The 23,247-nt window shown below is 39.7% G+C and overlaps 1 protein-coding gene across 1 annotated transcript in view; it reads left to right on the forward strand.

The window, feature by feature from the left end:
- The window catches only part of LMF1 (lipase maturation factor 1), a 4,369,731-nt gene that overhangs the window by 3,399,855 nt on the left and 946,629 nt on the right, over positions 1 to 23,247 (forward strand). The window lies entirely within an intron of this gene.

The following is a 23,247-nucleotide window of genomic DNA, read 5'->3' on the forward strand; positions in this document are numbered from 1 at the left end:
ATATTTAAATCTACATGAATATCAGTACGAAAACTAAAATTAAGGTGAAGAAGGTGTGAGTTATGTCTTGTCTGTTCACTCAGAACTGTACACTTAGTGTAGGCATTATTGAATCCTGGGGTCTATCTTTTATGTTTGGCCATCAAAGTGGTTTTGAGGACACTTCACTGAGATACCTAAAAAGGTACGTTTTCATTGAATTTTTAATGGGCACGGCATGGTTCATAGAGGTAAAGGTCTTGGAGAAGACCAGTTAGAGGATGAATGTTAAAAAATGTTTATCAAAAAACAAAGACCTGTCTCATTTCCAGCATACAAATACTCCAAAATATGCAAAGGCAGCCCTTTATTAAGTGATTTAGTGATTTTTTTTTTTTGTCGATTTGATTGGTGTTTTGTTAATTAAAAGGATTATTTCATTGGGTTCAGCGGAGATAGTGTGTCATTCTGATGAAATTCCATTTTTAGTATTGGAACAAAAGAGCTAAATCATTTAATTAAGTGTTGCCTTGTGTTTTGCTCTCAGCATTATTTTTGTATTTTAGAGAAAATATTTATCAACAGTTTCTTATTTAGAGATGGAACTTAACCAGGGCAGCATCCATTCCTTGGTATGCTCATGCTTATTTGTTGACTGGCTTCAAAAGACATCTTGATCATGGAAGATAAAAGTATGCTGGAGCAGTAAGTTTCTTCACTACTTTGGAATGGCTTACGCACAAGTACAACAAAAGCATTTCTTTGCCAGGGCGTTCCTGAACAAGGATTATCCATGTTTCATGTTAAAAATTATTTTCTCAAAAATTTAGTTTAGGGCTTAACTGTGCTGTTAGATTTTCATCAGATTCATTCCTTCTCATTTGACTGGAATGTCTGTGATGAGAATTCGAAAATAACTTCAATAGTCCATGAAATCAATATTTCCAATGATAGTATGCATAAATTGTGTTTTCCTGTAAAAATGTGTAAGCTGTTTACTATGATGTTAACTTACAAACCACAAGTGTATTTTTGTTGATAAGTTAGTTTTCCAACCATGACCAAACCAAAATTTTTACATTGACACTCCATACTTCCATTTATGCTTTTGAGTCCAGTTGTGATCACACACACACCTAAGAACAGTGTAGACTCACCAGTCAGCCTACTGCAAGTCATTGTGAGATGGGAGAAACTGGGGTACTTTGGAAGAAAAAAACAGACAAGCAAACACATGGAGAATATGCCAACTCCAGACAGAAGACACCCCAAACTAGAGAACCTGTTGCTGTGGGGTAGTAATACTCTCACTGTATTACTCTGTTGCCCTTACTATCACACTAGTGACTACTAAATCCCCAGTACCAGCAGTCAGACATGTGACACCAGCAATGCTTATTTTACTTATCTCAAGCCATAGAAATAAAGGGGACTTTATATTTTGTTTATTTTCTGCCTACCAGTTAAAAATGAATCTTTCCAACCTCTTTCACAACTTTTCCTGAATATCATTATGTGCATTTCTAACCACTAATAGAAATAGATATGGCATCATCACCTGCAGTCCTAAACTACCCATCGTAGAGTTGTCACCCTAAAATTCTTTACCCATAAAATACAGTTTAGCGATGCAGGGTCTCCTCCTTCTCCTTTCCGTAACCAAAGATTATATTCCTTTAGCAGTCGACCATAAACTGAAGTGAGTTGCTTATCTTTGCATTATCCTGTATGATATCTGTTAACCTTTTCAGCCAAAATTTTTAGTACGCCATATGTCAGACTTCCTCATAAATTATGTACATTCTGTCTGAAAAGGGGTTTTGAAGGGTGGCTGCCAAAGATACAAGTCTGTATTTACTTTACTTTACTTTATAGAATGCTTGCTAATTTTCAGAATTTGCAACATAATTTTCAGCATGCCATGTGTAAAACGTCACCTGGTGAACTTTATCAGATTCAGTGTGTTTTTCTGCCCCATATTTTTCTACTTTGAATCTGCTGATCATAAACCCTCAATTTATCAGTGAGTGAGTGAGTGAGTGAGAGAAATCTTGGGAATGAGGTCATCCTCTAGGCAGCAATCAAAACATGTCTTCATCCTCATCATGGCTCTCCATCCTTTGCAGTCCTGACTTGCATACTGTCAAAGAGAGACTTGCAGTGCCTGTCCTCTCCTGTGTACTTGTCTAAATTTGACTAAAGCGGTGGAGGTCATTTCTATCCTAATTTCTTTGTGCCGTGGTAGGTTTTTCCACCCTGTGCTTGAGCTCTGTAAAACAGCAGATTGTGCTGTCTCTTGACTCCCACCACTCCCTGCTGTGTACCCTGCATCTCTCGAGTTGCTAAATGATCCCAGGTCATCTAGGTCGTAGTCATCTCTTTGCCTCATTGTATGCAAGAGATGCATCTTTTTGTGCATCTTTTTGTGTTACAGAAATGGATTTCACACACTGTATATAAAGTCACTCATTTTGGAGGAAATTGCATTGAACAGCTTGCGTCCTTGATCATTTCAAAAATATGTGGCCTAGCTTTTCTTGTGCACAGCCCCTTTTCATAAACTGTGAAATTGGAGTTGTACAGTTCTGTTATGAACTATACTTTTGCAGTCACTTTATGAAATTGTCTTCCTGGCAAGATGTTTTTACTGCTTTATTTTGCAATTCCAAGCTGAAGACAAATAAGTAATAAAAATGTATGAGCCACAAATGGAAAACCACTGAAGCTCTGAGTATGCATTGCATTTGGCGATCATAACCTCATCACCTGCCTAATTCTCAAAGTACTGATTTGAAACTTAGAATATTATTTTCTTTTCACCTTATACTGAATATGGAACTTTGATTTTTTTTCCGTTTGCAAATGACTACAAACTGCGGATTATCATTTATTCTCCCTTGACACACAGACCCTCCAGCATGAAGTCTCCTTGGTCAACTCTTTGTGCAGTAAAAATGTGCTCAAACTTAAATGCAAAAAGGAGTAAAATTTTTAACTTTTTGCAGACTACTCCTTCACTCATGATGGTGTATAAACAACATGCCACTACAGAATGAACATGTCAGTGATCTAGGCACGTAGGTCTGTATTTCTCTCTCTTTTGACCATCATGAAATTGGTTGTCAGGGAAAACCTTTTTATTTAGCACAGCCAATAGCAAAATGAATATCTTCAAGAACTAAAGAGGTAGCCACTTTCTTATTCTCAGCTTTGATCAGACCAATTAATGACTACTTATCTCACTCAATATATCAAATAGTTAGAAAGACCACAAAGGTTCCTAACCAAAAAGATTGCATGCCTTGAAGTCCCTGAAAGCTCTGTCAGTTTATTCAGTGTTGTGACAAAAGGAGATACTGCCAGCCCAGCTATCTGGAATTTTGTAATTATTTATATGTCATTTGTGAATATCAACATGCTGTATATAAGGTGCTTGTGTTAAAAATTTATTAGAACTGTATGTCATGTGTATATCAAACTGCCTGGAGGTATTTGCAAAGTGCTGTTTGAAACGTAAGCACAGTGTACCCTACTGGAAAAGAACAGAAATGTACATGCACCATTGTAACATTTAGATGTATGTATTTTAACAGTGGAAACTGGGTTACAGGAGGTTAAACTCAGTCTTGTAAATTTAAAAAAAATTGCTGAAATTAAATTACTTTACAGGCTTGGCCGGAGACACAGAGCCTGTGCTTGAGGCTTTCTTAATTGTCTTGGAAGTGTTTTATTGTTTTATGACTTCCAGTATTTGCCAAAGATCTGAGGAAAAGCCCTTGTCTATCTATTTTTACAGGTAGATGCAAAATGCAACCAGCTGCCATCAATAGTTGTTTTGGGCCTGGGAACTAGAAGTCAGATGACAAGAAATGATGCCATTCTGCAAGCTAGCCCAACAGTAATATTTGAAATATTATTATGAGAACTCTCTGAGACACAGCATTCTGTGTTCTGTCTTTGACCTGACAACAACTAGAGAAGATCCATTCACCACATCCACCTTGCTATGTAAGTAAGTTTCTAGGGAATAAGTAACTCTCTTGGATATAGTCAGGAATATAGCAAAGCTTAGGTCATATGTTTTTCTTTATTTATTTCAGACTGTCCTGCAATGTTGTTTTAAATACTTCCTATGGTTTTCAACTCTGATGTCACTCTAAATATATATCTAGTATTGTCTTATTCTTTTATTTATTATTAAATATATTAAAACATTTCATTGTGGCTGATCTGTCTAGAGATATTTAAATTCTGAGAGTACTTGCATATTTATTTGGTGACACTGTGTAGGCCACTCCTAATAGTCCTGTTCTTGGTCAAATTACCATTTGTATTAATAGCAACACTACACAGTAAGATTGAACACCCTATGTTAAGGGCCTTAAAGTAGCTGATAAGGGGTTCTGCTGGCAGTGATAACTTCCTTATAGCCTGGGCAGAATGGGGCATAGGTAGTAAACCTGTGCCAGCCCTTCCCAGCTGTGTGTGTAAATCAAATCTTAAAGAGTGCATGTGTCTTGGACAGGGACATGAAGCACTAGCTGGACAGAAAAGGTGCTGGAGGTCTTGGCTTGGACACTTAGCTGAGATCTCAACTCTATAGCTGTGCCAGTGGGAAGTCTTATTGGGGATCTGGAGAAAGAGGGAGAAACCAGCCCCAGATTGACTGTGACCCCTGTGTGCCCTTAAGGGAAATTTCACTTGATGTAGAGAGCTGCATCTGGGAATACTGTGTGTGTGTACCTGTTATCCTCCCAGTGCACTTCCCCCACTGGTGCCAGTGGTGAGGATTGAGGCTCCTTGATTTACTGGTCCAGTAGTCGGTCATCACATAATTGTTTTTTAGTGGTGGGGTATCCATGTCACATATTGTTTTTCAGTGGTGGGATAGCCACATCACATATTGGTTGGCAGTGGTGAGATATCCACATCATAGGGGCCTAGGTCAGAATCTGTGATGCAGGTGGGAGTGTCAACTGTGCAGCCTATATGTTTGTAGATTCAGGAGTAAAAACAAAAAAAAAAAGAAAGCAGTTGATTAAAATAATTATGTCAGATACTAGCACTTCTCTTTGGTGGATGTCATACTGGCAGATTAGCATCTGGAAATCTATAAATAAGTAGTGTTGCTAAGGTCACAGTTCTTGCATGCTGTCTTCTATGAATGGCAACAAGATATGCCAGGTAGTAGTATTACTGGTATAGCAATAGGGTTAGCCTGGAAACAGACAACTAATACTTACTGTCAGAGAGTAACTCTGCTGAATCATACATTGTCTGTACCTTATCAGTGATGTTATCATTAGCCTAAGTGGTGATGGAGCTTTGTATTCTGTTAGAAGGAGTGAGACAAATAATGTACACATTTTCTTCTAATCGGTCATATTATTGTAAGCTTATATAGTATCAACAGCCAGTGGTAGAATTGCCAGGCTATAGTGGCATTGCCTTCAGTTGTAAGTGTGCTACATTCAGGGGACAGCACAGCTGTCAGGGAGATTATTTGGCCTAATCAGTGGCAGTGTTGTAGGCCAGAATGATACTAATTAATTGCCTTTTTGTAAGGAATACCACAACTTGGTTACATGCAGTGCTTCTGCTCAAGCAGTTATGACTGGTATAAATGCTGCTGATATTGATATATACCAGAATAGTGCAGAAATGTTGCATCCTGTCAGCAGGCAGAAGCATAGTATCTGATGTCAGTCTTCATTTATTCTTTGACTTTTGGGTTCAGTTCCAAAATCGGAACCGACTCGACCGTAATACAGCCTGTGAGGACCAAAAACTGTCAAGCTTTTCCCCCTACCCATAATGCTCCTCTCCCTTTTACCTCAGATCTGATTTGCTCCTGCCAGTGAAAGAAGTGTCACTAAATCTCTCGAACCAAGTACAATTAAATTGTACATTTACATTGCTGTTTCTTCATTTGTAGCCTTTCTTTTACTTAATTAATCTCCTTTTATTAGTCTAGAATCTCCCTACTATACTCTTTTCTCAAGCTCCTGTCCATTCTTTTTTCACTTTGGTGAATTCTTCACTACCATATTTGGTACACTTTTTTGATTTCCCATTCAATTTCTACTTAAAAAAAAACAGTTGTCTTGTTTATATATACCACTGGTATTTCTTATCTACCATTGCTGGTAGCAACCCTTTTTTTTATATACTTTAGTGCCACGTTGTCTGTACCTTTTCCTATATACCCTTGGGTATTCTAGGCCTACCATTGCTGGTAGCACTATAATGTAATTTCTTTCCCTATTTCTAGTTTTCAGTTTCAGCTCTGTGTACTTGATATGGCTGATAAAGTAAAGGTCACCTTTGGGTTTAAAAAACACCAGAAGTGAGATAGGAAGATGCCTAATTCAGATGGTCATTTGTTATGTGTATATTGTTTAAGTTCATTACATCTTCAAGAAGACTGCTCAGTATATCATGGATTTAGTCATTGAGCCTTAGTTGAACAAAAAAATAAATTGATGTTAAAAGGCATGCTAAAATCATCTTTTGAGGAGGCCTTATTTGATTCCAAATCTAAGATAGACCCTTCTTCTTCTTCTTCCTCTTCAAAACCATGAAGCATAAGAAGAAAAGTCACTCGACACTGACCTCCCCCTCAGTACTGGTGACTAAGAAAACTAAATTAGAGGGTCCACAAATGGCAATGGAAACAAAAGTCTCTGCTCCGAGACCTCTGGTATCTTGAGACTAGACCAGACACTTGTAAAGAAGGACAAAGTTTTGGAACCTACAACCTCGGTTTCATCCACTATATTAGTACCGACACCAATGGTCTGACAATATTTCTTGAGGAACCTGAGTACACTTTTTCAAGAAGACAATTTTATTTATTTATTTTCCATTTGGTAACTGGGAATGTCTGATTGGACACAAGTCCTTGTACAACGGAGGCCTGGGGAAAAAAGCTGAAGTTACAGCACATGTTACTAATTCATTATATGACAAGAATTACATATATTTGCATAAGAATAAAGTATAACATAATTAAGCTAAAATTATTCAGTGAGCTGTACATCAGTAGAAATATACAGAATGATACAATATTATAGAGTAAACATAATCATCATTATTTGGAAGTGGGAGAGGAGATGTGGACAAAAAGTGAAGCTAGAGAAGTGAGACTAACCAGAATAAAAGAAATGTAACAAATGAAAATGAGGGAGGAGATTTGATTAGGGGGTCAGCCAGAATAAGATAGAGTAGGATTATCCTGGGGTGTCACAGTGGTAAACCCAGTTAGTTTGTAGGTGTGCTTTTAGAGATTTCTTGAACTGAGATAAGGATGCTAATGCTGTTATGTTAGTGGGTAGAGAGTTCCATTTTTTAGCAATATAGGTGGACTAGCAGGAGGCCCCTGCAGAGATTTTGGACTTACTGACCTGATGAAGCGGTTTATTGTTGGAGCGTAGTACCCTAGTACTGGTATGAGAGTGTATTAGGTTTTGTAATGAAGGGTATTTTGGGGGGTAGTAGAGTATCTTATAGGATAGTATGAGCTGGTTATAGAGAAGGAAATGGGGGAGTAAAAGCCAGTTGAGTTGTGTAAGGGCTGCGCATTGGTGAGTTTTATAGGGGCTGTTGTTGGCGAATCATGCAATTTTGTTAAAGCAGATGTCACATTTGGATAATTCTGATTTTCTGAGATTGGTGATGATGGGAGAGGCATATAGAAGTGTGGAGATGATGGGTTTGTGGTATTTTAGCTATGATACTGTCTTTGAAAAATATTTTGTTTCTATATAGTCCCCCCAGTTTCTTGTGTACTTTCTTTATGGTGAGCGAGATGTGAGTATCAAATTTCATGTTGCAGTCAATTTGTACACATAGGAGTTTGGTATGTGTGACTGGAGATATGGTTGTTTTATTGTTAGAGAAAGGATAATAAATGAGGGTGGAGGGGAGAAGAGAGATTAATAGGGTGGAAGATGAGAAGATTGGTTTTATTGGGATTAAGTATTAATTGGGAGCTGGTAAGCCATTTTTCCACAGAGAGGAAGGAGGCTTGTGTTTGGGCTTGCAGTTCTTGGAGGGAAGGAGAAGAGCAGATTCATGTTGAGTCATCCGCATATTGGATGACTGAGGCTTCTAGAGTAGAAGCATTGAGGTTACTAATGAAGACAGAAAAGAATAAAGATCCAAGCATGGAGCCTTGGGGCACTCCAAGAGTGACAGGTTATAAAGGTGAGAGTTCTTGCCTCCATTGAGCTCCTTGCTGCGTACCTGACAAGAGGCTTTGGAACCAGGACATGGTAGTCTTACTAAGATTTAGTTCGGAAAGGGAGTTCATCAGCTTGTTGTGGTTGACCACATAAGAAGCCTTGGAGAGGTCAAGAAAGACAGTAAAGACATAGTTGCCATTATTTCTGTTGTTATTAACTGTGTGGGTGAATGACGTAAGTGCAGTTGTGATGTTGTGGTAGGGCCTGAAACTATGTTGAATGTTTGGAGAAGGTTGTGAGTGTTGAGATAGTCCATGAGTTGTGAGTGCACACATCTTTCTAATATTTTCAATAGAGGTGAGAGTATTGCTATGGACCGATAGTTAGTTAACTCTTTAGAGTCACCCCCTTTGTGCAGAGGTATAATGTATAAAATTTTCCAGATTTCAGGAACTAAATTTTCGGATATTGAAAGGTTGATAAGAATGGACACAGGATACGCAAGGGCATCAGCAGCTATTTTCAGGAATTTTCTTGGCAGTTTGTCAGCTGCTAAGGTGGTAAGTTTTAGTTTTTTCAGAAGTTTCTTAATAAAATCTGTAGAGACAGGTTGGAATGTTAAGCCTTTGATATCATTCTGATACATAGGTAGCTGGTTTAGGGGGGAACAGTTTTGTGCATTAGCAAGAGCAAGAATGGATTCGGTGAAAAATGTGTTAAAAGCAATTCAACACTGAGGGAGTTATCAGTTATGGTAGGAGTGGGAGTTCCTGATTTTTCAGGATGGAGAATGTTATTAATAGCTATTAGTTATTAATAGCTGTCCAGAATTTTTGGGGGTTATTTTGGTATTTGGTTTGTATTATTATGGTAGCAGTTAATTTTATCTAATTTAACATAGTCTTTTATATATTATGGAGTTCAAGGTATACATGCTTGTCTGTATGTGAACTGGTTTTGTGCCAGTGGACCCACGCTTTATCTCTGGATTTTAGAAGAGACCTAATCTCTTTACTCATTACTTACACAATATTCCCCATCTATAGATCCATATGCGGGGGAACTACCTAATCCATTTTTAGAGAGACCTAAATCTCCATCCACCCAATCAGTTTGCTCCACCAAGAGCCTATCAGAAATGAGGCTGGTAGATCAGGTTCTTGCTGTAAGAGGATTACCTTCTATGTCCTCAGTTCTGACTACCTCTGGTTCTAAAACTACCTTCTCCATGACTCAACCAAATCTTCCTCCTCTGACCCCATCTGTGGTTGTGGAGACTCAGGCTCCGATCTTTCTGGCACTGACTGATTCCGCTCCAGTCAGATCTTCATTTCCGGGACCGATTACTACCCTGACCTCTTCGATCCTTTCGGAACCAGAGGGCTCCCCGCTGTCAGTTCCAAGGGGTAGGTTTTGACTACCTGCACCTCGTGGGCCTCAGAATGCCTGAGCTCCACTCTGGCTTCGGCATTGGGGGTGGTCTCCTTGGAGCAGGGAGTGACCTCGGTTCTGAGGCAGTCATTTTTTTTCCGGATTCCCTTCCCTCTTTGTGGGGGGTCTTGCCTTCCAGACAGTGGAGAGGGCTTTGTCTTTGGTGGGCACCCAGTCGTCTACCCCCCAATTGGAGTTGATCCCTGACCCTTCTTTTGCTCTGGCTCTCATCCAGCCTCTGCATCAGGATATCGAGTGCCAAAACTGCAGGGTACACCTGTCTAGGTCTTATCCTCTTCTAACACTTCTTCAGATTATCCCTCTGAAGAAGTTCCTTACAAGAGAAAGTGCAAGAGGAAACACTTGGATTCCCTGGAAGAATCCATCACTGAGGATACTGACTATGATGAACTGGAGGGGTCCCTTTGGAGACATCCTTGATATCCTTAAACAGAGGGGTGGGCTGGATGTCTCAGCATCCCTTCCCTGAGGAGTCAGTATACCTGCAAGCTTTCAGTTCTCGCCCATCTACTTCTTGGGTGATGCCCCCCAGTTGATGATCTCATTAAACTGATCACGCAGTGGGCATGGAAGGCTCCTGATTCTGTAGAGCCAATCCCTATAAGTTCAGACAGAATTATCTCAGCTCATAAAGATTTTCAGTTTTGGACAAAGGCTTAGCAGTAGAGGCCATGGTGGTTGCAGCAGCCACAATGAAAGAACTATCTGAGGAGAGTTCCACTATCCATTCTCCCACTAGAGTCCTGGGCAATGGATAGGTTTGGGAAGTGGGATATGCTTCATTGACCTTTGCCCTATGGTCATTGAATGTTATGGCACATTTCACTAGACTCCACAGGGATTTGATTAATGAGTTGTGAAATACCCTTATAGGAGCCATATCAGAAGGAATCCAAAAAAAGGTTGCTTCTCAGTTGGTCACCCCTGAGTCAATATCTAACTCATCCATGAAGCTCATAGCTCATGCAGACAAAGGGACGACCATAAGGAGGCATGCCTGATTGCGAATTTGAGGAACCATTCAAATTTAGTCTCATCACTGCGCTTTTTGACAGATCTTCTCTTTTTGGCCAAAATGTTCGAGAAATCTTGTCCAGATGTGAGACATCTGGAAAAACCCTTTCTGCAGTGGGCATACATTTTTCAACAGTCCTTCTCTAGGAACCAGAGATGTGGGAGAATGTGGTTCCAAAGGTCCCAAGGGCCTTTCCAGGACACACGTGGCAGAAGCTCCCTTAGGAGCAGTGGGGAGAGTTTTAACAGAAGACACTATCCACGTGGTAGAGGTGGCCTGCAAAGCCAGAGTTCGAGAGATTCTTTTTCAGCTAAACCCTACCAGCGTTGCTGATGGGAGGCCCAATTGCTTGCATCCAGAGGCAGTCAGGAGACAATTATCCTTACACCAACAAGCCTAGCTAGAAATAACTACAGATGTTTGGATGCAAATGATTATTACCAGAGAATACAAAATTCCCTTTCACAACCCCCCCAAAAAATTCAAAAGGATCCCCAATGTTCCACTTAGTCAGGGGGAACCAGCAGTTCAAGAAATCAAAAAACTGCTACAAAAAAAGAGTCATCCAACACATCTCTTCAGACCCGAAAGAATCCAGAATTTACTCAAGATTCTTTTTTGTGTGGAAGACGACACGGGACTGGAGACCAATTCTGGATCTCAGTGTTTTGAAAAAATCTGTTCAAATGAAATTCCGGATGGTCACGGTTCAGTCCATCCTTCCATTTTTAGGGATGGATGATTGGATGTGCTCAGTAGATCTTCAGGACGTGTATTACCACATCAAGATGGACATATGCTCCAGGAGATATCTATGCTTACAGCTGGGAGCCATTCACTACCAATTCAGAGCACTACTCTTTGGTCTCACCACAGCCCCCAGGGTGTTCGCCAAATGTATGGCATTGGTAGCATCTCACTTGAGACTTCACAGACACCGAGTGTTTCCATACATAGATGACTGGCTCATTACTGCTCCCACCAGGCATCTCTTAGAAAGATCAAGACACTGTGTTCTTCAGAGATGTGCCTACCTCAGGATCACAATAAACAACAAAAAATCTCATCTAATGCTATCGCAGAATTTGGAATTTATAGAGTCAAATTTGAACAGAGGCACTTGCATAGCCTCTCTTCCCTTTCCCCGTCTAGAGAAGATCAGGTTTCAAGTCAGGAAAATCAGCAGCAGGAAGACAGTAGCCGCACATTTAGTTCTGCAGGCTTTAGGTTCCATGGTAGTGACCATTACATTGGTACCTCTAGCAAGATTACACATGAGAATCCTACAATGGCTTCTTGCATCCCAATGGTCCATTCTTCGTTAGCCAATGTCGCGTCATATTTTAGTGACCAACTGTTGCAAAAGAGATCTGTTCTGGTAGATTCACTCCACAGATATTCTAGCCAGACAGACTTTCTTACCACCTCAGCCACAGGCCATAGTAACCATGGACGCCTTACAAATCTGGCTGGGGGGCATTATCTGGGCAAGACAGTCCAAGGCACTTGGTCACATAAAGAGGCCAGCTTGGATATCGATGTACAAGAGATGAGAGCAATTCTGTTAATGTTGCAGACCATTCAAGCTGTTCTTCCTCCAAGGACAGTTGCAATCCAGACAGACAACATGTCAGTAGTCTGGTACATCAACAAATGGGGGGGGGGTGCAAGTCTTATCCCCTGTGTCAAAAAGCAGTCAGAGTTTAGAAGTGGGTGATCTCTTCCAATCACTTTCTAATAGCAATGCACATCCTAGGGACATCCAGTGAGAAAGTGGACAAGCTGAGCAGATGTATCCTCATGCCTCACATGGTCTCTCAACCTAGAAGTGGATTAAATTACTTTTTGCTGCTGGGGCACATCTTGCTGTGACCTTTTTGCATCACCACAAAACAACAAGTGCAGCAGCTATTTTTCCCTGATCACCCCCCTGGGGGAGTCCCCAAGAGATGCTCTCCTTCATGATTGGCCCTCAGGACTCCCATTTGCTTTTCCCCCAGTACCGTTAATCCCTCAATTTCTGAAGAAAATTACCAGATTGAAGAGCAAAGTTATTCTCATTGCCCCATTCTTTCTGTAACAGATTTGGTTCCCCTTTCTCTGGCTTCATCTGATTCAACAACCATGGACTCTGGACGCAGCTCCAGACCTCCTATCCCATCCAGAGGGATTAATTCTTCTCTAGTCCGTAAGATTATTTTGGCCTCACATAAACCTTCCACTAGAAAACTTTACTGTAGCAAATGGAAAAAAAAATTCCTGTTGGGCTCAGTCATATAGACCCTTTCTCAGCTCTCATTTCAAAAGTTTTAGAGTTTTTGACCTTACTTTTTGAACAAAGAGCTTCTGCCTCTACCATTAGGATTCAACTAGCGGCCATTTCAAATTTCCACAGTGGGTTACAGGACACCTCATTAATGTCTCATAAACTTTGTAAGGCCTTTTTGAAAGGAAAATTGATGTTGAAGCCTCCACATAAAGATCCATATTTTCCGTGGGATCTCAGTTTGGTTCTCCAGACTTTGATACACTCCTCCTTTGAGCCTGCAGCCACTTGTGAATTAAAGTACATGTCTTGGAAAACAGATTTATTAATAGCTATTATCTCTGCTAGAAGAATTTCAGAGATTCAGGCATTATCTTATAAATCACAGTATTTGATTTTCCACCCGGATTGGGTCTTGTTAATGACCAGTCCTTCTTTCCTACCAAAGGTTGTTTCAGAGTCAAATATTAATCAGACTATACATTTACTAGTTTTCTTTCCAAAATTTTCAGACAAAAATGAATACTATCTGCATTTGTTAGACGTCCACAGGCAGTTACGTTTCTAACTTCATAGAACAAAGTCTATCAGAAGATCCAACCAATTGTTTATTGCATTTTCTAGTGCTAGAGTTGCTAGATCTGTATCTCTAGTTACCCTTTTTAGATGGTTAAAAGGCTGCATATCCTTTATATATATACTAAAAAGAATGTTAAGTTACCTGGACCAGTTAAGGCACACTCTTCCAGAGCTGTAGCCACATCAACAGTTTTTCACTCCAGAGCTTCCTTGGATGATATTTGTGCAGCAGCAACTTGGGCTACTGCAAGTACCTTTATTACTCATTACAAATTGGATATGGCCTCCAGGGGAAGAGCGCCCTTTGGCTCTACAGTGCTTAGGAATATTCTTCCATGAGTCCACACAAGGTAAAAAGTAGCTGGGAACTCTGCTGCACAGGTCAAGGAATAAATGAAGACTGACATCATCAGATAAAGAAGTTAAGTACTCACCATAATGTTCCATCTATATTGTCAGTCTTCATTTATCCTTGATGCCCCTCCCTCAAACCTCGTCCTTTGATATCTCTTGGTGAAGGGAGCTGTGTCCTTATTCACTATTTTTTGTAGTCTTCCTATGGTCTCCACAAAAGTATACTGTGGATAAGTACCTTTTTTGTCTGTCAGTCAGCAAACTCGATCTGAGGTAAAAGGGAGAGGAGCATTATGGATAGAGAGAAAAGCTCGAGAGATTTTGGTCCAAACGGGCTGTAGTACAGCCGAGTTGATTCCGATTTCAGAACCGAACCCACATGTCAAGGATAAATGAAGATCTACAACAAAGATGGAACGTTATGGTGATTACATCACTTCTTTTTTTGCAAAGGTTACCTTGACATATGCTGAAATTACATTAAACCACTATATGGTACCCAGACAGAATGTCAAAGGTCAGATTCTGTATCTGTTATTTTTACTATAGGCGTAAGAAGGCATTCAGTTCCATGCCACTAACAAACAGAATATCAAAGAGATGTTTCATTCCTTATTGCAGTATCACTGATAAGGAGAACACATGGGATCTCAGGATATCATTTGCAAAGCTGTCTGAATGTTACTTTGTTAGTTTAGTTTGGCAGCTGCTGCTGTAACATTCTTTTAGTGAGGAGAAGGAGTTATTAAATTAATGCATATAACAACACTGGCAATGACTGATAATTTTATTTTGTAAGATATTATAGAAACCATAATATATGTAACTAATCAACCATATCTCGTAGATGCCATCTCCTTAATCATTTTGATTTAAAAAAAGTGAATGAATTGTAAAGTCAAGAAGGCAAGAAAGCATATGCAGTAACTTTATTTACTTATGTAAATTTCTATTTCTAAAGGTAAATAAACAATACACTACAGATGGTATGGATAGACCGCAGTGGTGGTGCTGTGGTAGCGTTGTCGTCTCACAGTAAGACGCTGTCCGGTTCGATTCTCAGCTAGAGCGTCTTCTGCGTGGAGACATGCGTGAATGGGCGTACCTTCATTGAAGGTTGTGCGTCAGGGCTGGCAACTCGGCACGTAAAAATCAACTACCAATCATTAGCGGACCAGAGTTCCGCTATGGCGACCCCTAACCCGGAAAAAGCCGAAAGACACAACAACTACAGATGGTATGGATAGTAATGTAAGAAATAGGTTCCATTTTTTCATTACAAACTTGAAGATTCACTTCTGTTAGCTTACAAGAAAAGATTTCCTTTAAAAAAATGTCTTATCTGCACAAGCTGTGAAAATGGGACATTGAAATGAGCACAGAGAAGTTACACAAATGCAGTTTATTCTGTAGCTTTGAATATCATTGTTAACTCAGTGAATCACTTAGTGTTTAACTTTGACATTAGTTCTTAGATTTAAATTAATATATGGGGGGGGGATTAAAAAGCCAGTAACTGAGCAGCATTACGCAGTCAGCTCCCATAATTACTGAGAGCAGGAAATGATACTGCGAATGTTTATTGTGCATTTACTTTTGACACTGCATATATCACCATATTTCTTTGTTCTTTTTCATATTTGCTGTTTAAAAAAAAGCTGCTCCTCAAAAACATGACTTACTGTAAAGACTTTTACTTTACTCTCTGAAGCCAGTCCAATATAAAACAAATTTTGTATAGTTTGCTGTTATCTCACATAAATGGTCAAATGGATGTTGCAGTCTGAATAGTTCATGTAATTAGGGAAAAAAATCAAAGCCGTGTAGGTAGGAGAAAACTAGTATTAGTGGAGTAACTGTACTATAGATCCAGTTACATAGGTCCAGTTGTCTCTTTTATTGCTGATTTATCATTGACCAATGCTAGAACATTTCAGCAATCATTACTGTCAAGTATTTGCTCTTCCCTGATTAACTGTGCCTTAGAAAGTGTTAAAGTAGTACATGTTCAGATATGCTTGTATCCTGGAGCTGACCACAGTTTGTTTTTGTTTTTTCATTAATCGGATTGCTGTACAATAGAAGTTGCCAGAAGCAGCAGTGCTACAATTTAGTGTCTTCCCACTTCCAGTGTATGACATGTACATTAGAATGAAGCAGATCATGGTTTGTTATACTTCCAAAATAAACCTTATTTGTTAAGGAAACAGAGTTGTCCTGCAGTTCTTACCTTCTTACGGATGATGGACAGGTAAGCCAGTTTGCTGAGAAAGGTATGGGTTTGTCTATCCCATAAAGGCCTGAAAGGGACTGAATTTGGGCAAGAGGCTGGTCTGATTCTATGTGATTAAATGTTTACACAAATTTGTTTAGCCTCTCTGCCAAGAATGTTGGTGAGTAAAAAGGTTTACTTCGCTCATGACTGAAGTGCAGAACAAAGGAGAATAAGATCTGTTGGGTGGATGTGTTAGTTTGTTAGTTAACATTTAGTAATCGGGTGGGTGAACTGGACCAACATCCATTTTCAGGCATTTATATGCAAAAATGATACTGTAGTATGGAATGTGATAGTTTATTTTATTTATTATATCCGTTAATCAGAATAGTTTGATTGAACCACAGGCCATTTTTAGCACAGGATCAGAGAGGAAACTCCAAAATTAAAGTGTGTGTACACTGTTACTACATTCCAGCTAAATTGGCCTTAAATACAGTTCATATACAGTAAGTAAATGAAAGTATTTTCATAATGCAAAGGTTCATTGTTCAGACTTTCATTCCATTTGAGACTTATATTGTCTTCTGTATAATTAATATAAGAGGAGTAGAAAACAAATAAGTAGAGTGTCTGTTATGTAGATAGGATGGGGGTACTGTAGTACTAAACAACTGATTATATTTGCTGATGGTAGGAAAATGATTATTCTAGTAACCTGTTTGAGGGTTGGAGTACAAGTCTTAAGTAAAAATTGGAGGTATAGTCTGTATGGTATGTTGGTTACAGCTACGGTTCCATTTGGAGATGAATGTTTAGTTTGTGGAGATATGTGAATCGGACTCATTTCTAAGGTCTGCAGGTAATGATTTCAGTAGTTTAACTACATATGTTGAGCAGAGTGAGTTGACATAGTGAATGCACGACTCAGTGATTGTAACTGGTTAAGGGTCTGAGATTGTAGGGCACTCAGAGGGTTGTGCTTTGCTAATTAAGTTTGAGATGGCAGGACATCTTACTGGTTTATATGTAATCTTGTAAGTGATCTTATTTGGAGCACAAGTTAGTGTATTTAGTACCATCCAATATTGCTTGCAAACTTGCAGTTTTAGTGTAAAACTGCTTAAGGTCTTGGAATTGATTACCTGAATGTTAGTACAGCAGAGGAGTATACTGGAATGGATATTAGCCAGAAGCCCTAAGCAGTAGTTAAGTCAGCTGCTTCGCTAAGGCATGGTTTAAATGTATAAAACATTTTGTATTTCCTACTTTTAGAGGTAATATAATCACTCTGCTGATTACACCCAGTTCTTTAATATTGGTTACCTTTTCAATGGGGATATTGTCAGTTGAGGAAATTTGCAAAGATCGACTTGGTTTTGATTGAGTGTCTGAGCAAAAGTACATTAATTTTGTGTGTTGGGGTTCAATTGTAGATGTATGTTAGTTAGCTGTGTTTCTAACCTGTAGAGGTTGTCTTATGTAATTTGTTTGAGGTCATGGAAATTGTTAGCTACACAGATAAGTGTCGGGTGATCAACATATTCAACTAAGTGGCCATTTTGCACTGTGGAGTGAGCATTGTTGATAAAGCCTTGATTAACACCAACTGTGATAGTTTCAAAGGAGGAAAGTGTCTGTTCTCATTGTACAGCTTGTGATCTGTTATGTCTTTAGCTTTTGAACCAGTTTATTATGTTGGAACTAAGATCCATTTTTGCTAGTCTTTGAAGTAAATAATAGCATATGTGAGACTGTTCCAGAGGCTCTGAGTAATGTGAACTCTGCATGTTTCACACAACTCTTATGTGCTTCTTGACTTCTTTATTTACTTGTACTGGAGGTATTGTCAGGTGATGCTAATTTGCAAGAGATAATGTAACAATGTGAACTCTTAATATAATCTTAATACAGTGTGATTTGCAGAGTGTAGTATGTTTTCATTGTAAAAATACATAAGAAACCTGTGCTGGTGGTGTAGAGATAGAACGTCCTGGCTTGGTCTGTTGACCCAATTTTAACTATTGGCTTTGATGCTTAATGGTCCAGGCAGGGAGGATGTGAATGCCCATCCTAGCATGGAGTGAGCTCATGGGCACAAATATAAGCATTGATTTCTCCAGTGGAGACGCAGGAAACAACCATTCAGTGCCTGTGGGAGAGGTGGGATAGTCATGCTGATATCACCTGCTTGTGGAAGTGAGGGATGGAGCAGTGCTGAGACCCATTGCACACCTTATCCATGGACTGTGATGGGTGCAAAGGTGAGAAGGAAGAAAATTAAAAGAAAACTCTCAACCCCCCCCCTCCCTCCCCGATGGCTGCATATATGATGGCCTATCTTAGCCACCCCTTGGAGAAGGAGCCTATTTTCTGAGATAGGGCTGATGGTGGACTGACAGCAGGGGCAAAAAAAGACGCCAAAAATACATAATCTCATAAGAATTGTTTAAAGCACACAGACTAAATAAAGAAGTCAATATGTACAGTTATATTGATTTCATTTATGTTTTTGGTTACATTTTGTGGGAAGGATGCACACATATTTACATGTTTACCTCACTGGAATTCCAACATAGAGAAGACAGGTAAAAGCAAATAAGAATATATGCAGTGTAAGATATTATTGGCGTATGCAGAGTAGGTCATGATAACCACAATATTACTGATTTCATGAATACTTTTTGGTTATTTGGTGGGGGGGGGGGTGGCACATATAAATTTAGAATTGTCTTGGGAGTTAATCAGGGAACACATATAAATTGGAACTCTTATCTCTTATGCAAGATACTCTAGGAGCACATATTTACAAAACTGGATGTATACCTTCCTGCTATCTCTGCATCTAGCTTGGTGGATATGGGCATTCTGAGGCAATGTAGCAATTGTCTAATGTATACTCACAACCACTTAATTCTCAAACAAACAAATACAGTATGTGAGAGATGTAGTTATACATTGTCACTGGAGGTCAGACTCACATACAGACACAAAAAGCAACAAACAAGTTGTCAGCGACTCACACATACCACTCACCACACTCACAAAGGACCAGACACATAGACCCACATATGCGGTAGTGCTCACATGCTTCAAAGGCCTCTCAGGCACAGTCAACAGAAATTCTGCATGCACACAAACAAGATAATTCCCATCACAACACACAAAGCCACATTGCATTCTAAGCCAGTAAGGCGGAACACTCCATAACCGACTATTCTGGTCATAGGAGACTCCATTGGGAAACACACTGATGTCCTTATTAGGCTGGATAAGATGGTAACAGTTAGTTGCCTATCAGGGGCCAGGCTCCACCAGATCATGCAAGTACTCAGGTCCTTACCTTTGTGTGTGTATATAGAGGAATGTGTAATGTAAGGGTTATATCACTTTAATTTTAGGAACTTTGAAAAGTCATGTGACTAATGAAGTTTATTGTATCTGATGAAGTTTTAAGAGCTTTAAAACAAATGCACTTATACACTAACTGGATTTGCTTTGAGCATTTGTCTACGGATTAAAATTTTTAACGAATTGGCTACGAACTGTTCCTTCCAGCTACTGTGTGCTTATAAGTTTGTGTTTTTGGAACTTTTACTGTTTCTAATACTTCTGGGATAGGTTTTAATACTTATGTTGACACTGTTATAAATAAAGTGGCACTGTGAACACGTGTTACATTTCACAATGTCATATTGCACTCCTCGCTTAACGTTCTTTCAGCCACGTTTTTTATGTTCATACCCCTCTTATACACAAATTTTGGGGCATCCAAGTCACATATAACATTCCTCAAGTTCTTTAAACAATTTCCAATTCCCAGTGGTAAAGGCCTTTCACCTGTTCACTAAGACTAGAAAAAGGTAAAACCATAGCCTTCTCAAAAGGTATATATTTGTTGTTTCTGTCATTTTTAACAGACTCTATCATGTTCCATCATGTCAGTAACTGATTTAACAGGGTAACCCCTTTCTAAAAACATAGTATTGAGTATAACACATTCATTGTTAAATTTGTCATCTTCTGAAACCAATCTCAAGATTCTGACAAATTGACCCTTTACCAAATTATTTTTTTGCCAGAAAGGGTAATGGCTAGAAAAATGTAAATAGGAATTAGAAAAAGTTGGTTGATGAAAAATCATAGATTCATAGTAAACACCCTCATAACTCTTATAAATAGTAATATCCAAATAATCTAAACTAATCCGAGTCATGAAACAAGTAAATTTAATGGACAACTAGTATGTTGTTCCTTAAATTTACTCATTTCATGAAATAGTACGTCTCATAAGTTTGACTAGTCTTATATGTAAGGCCATGAAAATAATAATGATGGACCTGATAAATGATGAAACCTCCAAATAATGGACCCAACCCAATTCGGCTTAGTCAGGGGCAGGTCATGCCTACTAAATCTGGTGGACTTCTTTGAGAAAGTCAATAAGACCATGGATATGGGTAAAACAGTAGATACCACCTACCTCAACCTGGCCACAACATCTGACACAATTCCTTATCCAGGTATTATAAAAATCACAAAATTGAGCATAAATCCCTATGTCGCCAGTTGGCTCACAGACAGGCAGGACACATGGTTAAAGTGGGTGAATCCAGATCCAGCAAGAGGCTAGTTACTGGTGGTGTATCACAGGGCTCCATTCCTGTTTGGAATATATTTCATTGAAGTCAAGGCTAATATGGAAGGCCTCTGGATGACAAAGTTTGCTAATGACTGCAAACTGAGGGCAATCTGTGAATCCTCCAATGATGTAGATATCCTTCAGGTGGGAATAAATTGATTAAATGATTGGTGCCAGAGCCATGGCCTAAAACTAAATGCAAAAAAATGCATTATCTTACCCTTTCAGAAGTCAAACACCCCTGCAAATACAACATTAATAGCACACCCCTAAAAGTAGACTCAGAGGTCAGAGATATAGGTATAGAGATAGATAGTAGCCTGATCTTTGACTGCCATGTATCCACAGTTGTTCATAAGTTCATAGGTGTGTACTAGGCTAATGGCCCTGGAGCCTATATAAGCCTAGCCAAGAAGATTCACTGGCATCATGCCGCCCAGAATTAGTTTCCAGTACCCCTAACAAGCAAGGCCACTGAAGTGATCCCCGGGGTGAACTTCCTATTGCCCATTCACTCGTCAAGATTTCTCTTAAAGAGAGCCAGTGAAGTGCTCTGCTTGACGTGAATGGGAAGTTTGTTCCAGAGTATGTTCTGTTTGTTGTGGTAATTAGGTTTAGGTCCCTGGAGCATGTGGCACAGAGGGATTAGGATTTCTTTAGGTGTAGCATATCTAGCAGCTCTGAGTCAGACATGGCTTTGTAGGTAAAGCACAGATTTCCTCTAAGTAGGCGATAAGAGACAGAGTATAGCTGCAGTTTTTTTGAGTCTGTCCATATAGGGCATGTGTCTAAGGCCTAAGATCCTCTTAGTGAGGTATTTGTGTGGCGTTTCCAGTTGTAGGTGTCTAGTGAGATACATACCAAATGGGGCATTGTATTCTATAATATGTCTAATGAGGGACAAGTACAGAGGGATTATGACATCTTTCTTCCTGGATGAAAAACCTTTTGTAATGAGATGTGCCACATAGAAGGACTTTCTGACTACAGTGGCAATGTGGTTATCAAAGGAGAGGTTGCTGTCAACCTGTGTCCCCAGGTCTCTTATCACACCTTCAGTGTTTAGTGGACTACTGCTTATGTGGTAGTTCATGGGCACCAAAGTTTTCCCAAAGGGGAAGACAATGCACTTTTTGGCATTGAGCTTAAGGCCATGGTTCTGTCTCCAGTAATTGGTATCAGTGAGGCCTTTTTGTAGAATCTCTACATCAGTTGGAGAATCAATAATGGCTTCCAGTTTGCAATCATCTGCGAACTTGGACAGCCAGAGTCCCTTTGTATTGGTTTGAACTTCAGAGAATTAGATGCCAAACAGGGGAGGACCTAGGACCGATCCCTGTGGGACACTACTTGTAAATGGTCGGTAGCCAGATTTGGAGTCTGCTACTTTCACAGTGTGGGTTCTATCAGTGAGCCAGTTGGCAACCCATCTTATGACATAGGGGTTTATGCCTAGTTTAGTGAGTCTATCTATGATTCCTGAGTGAAGAATGGTGTCAAAGGCCTTGGCAAGCTCTAGGTAGGCTGTGTGAACTACCTTGCCCTCATCCACAGCTCTGGTGACAGACTCGAAAAAGTCTATCAGGTTGAGCAAGCATGATCTACCTTTCACAAACCCAAACTGCATGGGGTAAAGAGTTTGAAGATTCTCTGTGTCCTTATTTATAAAGTCCATGATGATGCGCTCCATAGCCTACATATCAGACTTGTCAGGCTAATGGGGCGGTAGTTCACAGGGTCTGCAGTCACTCCCCTTTTGCGGAGTGTGATGACTGTAGCAGTGTGCCATTCCATAGGAACAAAGCCTGAAATGAGGCTGTGATTGAACAGGGTACTCAGGTGTGGTGCCAGTTCACTTTGTAATTCATGTAGAACACAACCAGGGATATTATTAGGTCCCATGGAAGCTGTATTCTTGGCTTTGGACACTGCGGTTTTTACCTGTGTAGCAGTGATAATAGGGACTTGGCATTCCTCAGGTATTGTGAAAGTGGGGTAAAGTTCGCACTGAACCTGTCGGCCAATATGTTGGCATTATCACTTGGTTCTGTATATGTATTGCCATTGTTCTGTAACTCAGAGCAGATCTGAGTATTGCCATGTAGATTGTTAATATAGCTATAAAATGCCTTCTGGTTGTCTTTAGAATCTGCAGCAATTTTGTTTTTGTAGCTAGCTTTAGAGGATTTGATGATAGATCTCAGTTTTTTACTGAGGCTAACAAGGGAGTTTTTCCAGTCTTGGGACTTCACCGTTTTCTGCAACAGTTTTTTTCATTCTGTTGTAGAGTTTATTTATCGTGGGGGACCACCAGATTGGCTTCCTTTTTTTGGAGGAGAGCATCTTGGTTCTGTTTGGTATGGCCCATTCCATGTACTTGTGTATGTGCTCATATAGTGCATTGATGTATGATTCGGCAGTCATGCACCTATTTTCCATTTGCATGGGTGTTGTGAAGTTAGCCACCTCTGTTTTTTAGAAGCCCAAAATTGGCTTTGGAAAAGTTTTGTTATAGTAGTTTCCTTTAGGGGGTGTGAGGGTGAGATGTGGATATCCATGGCG

This window comes from Protopterus annectens, chromosome 12.part0 (assembly GCF_019279795.1).
Source record: "Protopterus annectens isolate FY-2018-M chromosome 12.part0, PAN1.0, whole genome shotgun sequence".
Lineage (NCBI taxonomy): Eukaryota > Metazoa > Chordata > Ceratodontiformes > Protopteridae > Protopterus > Protopterus annectens.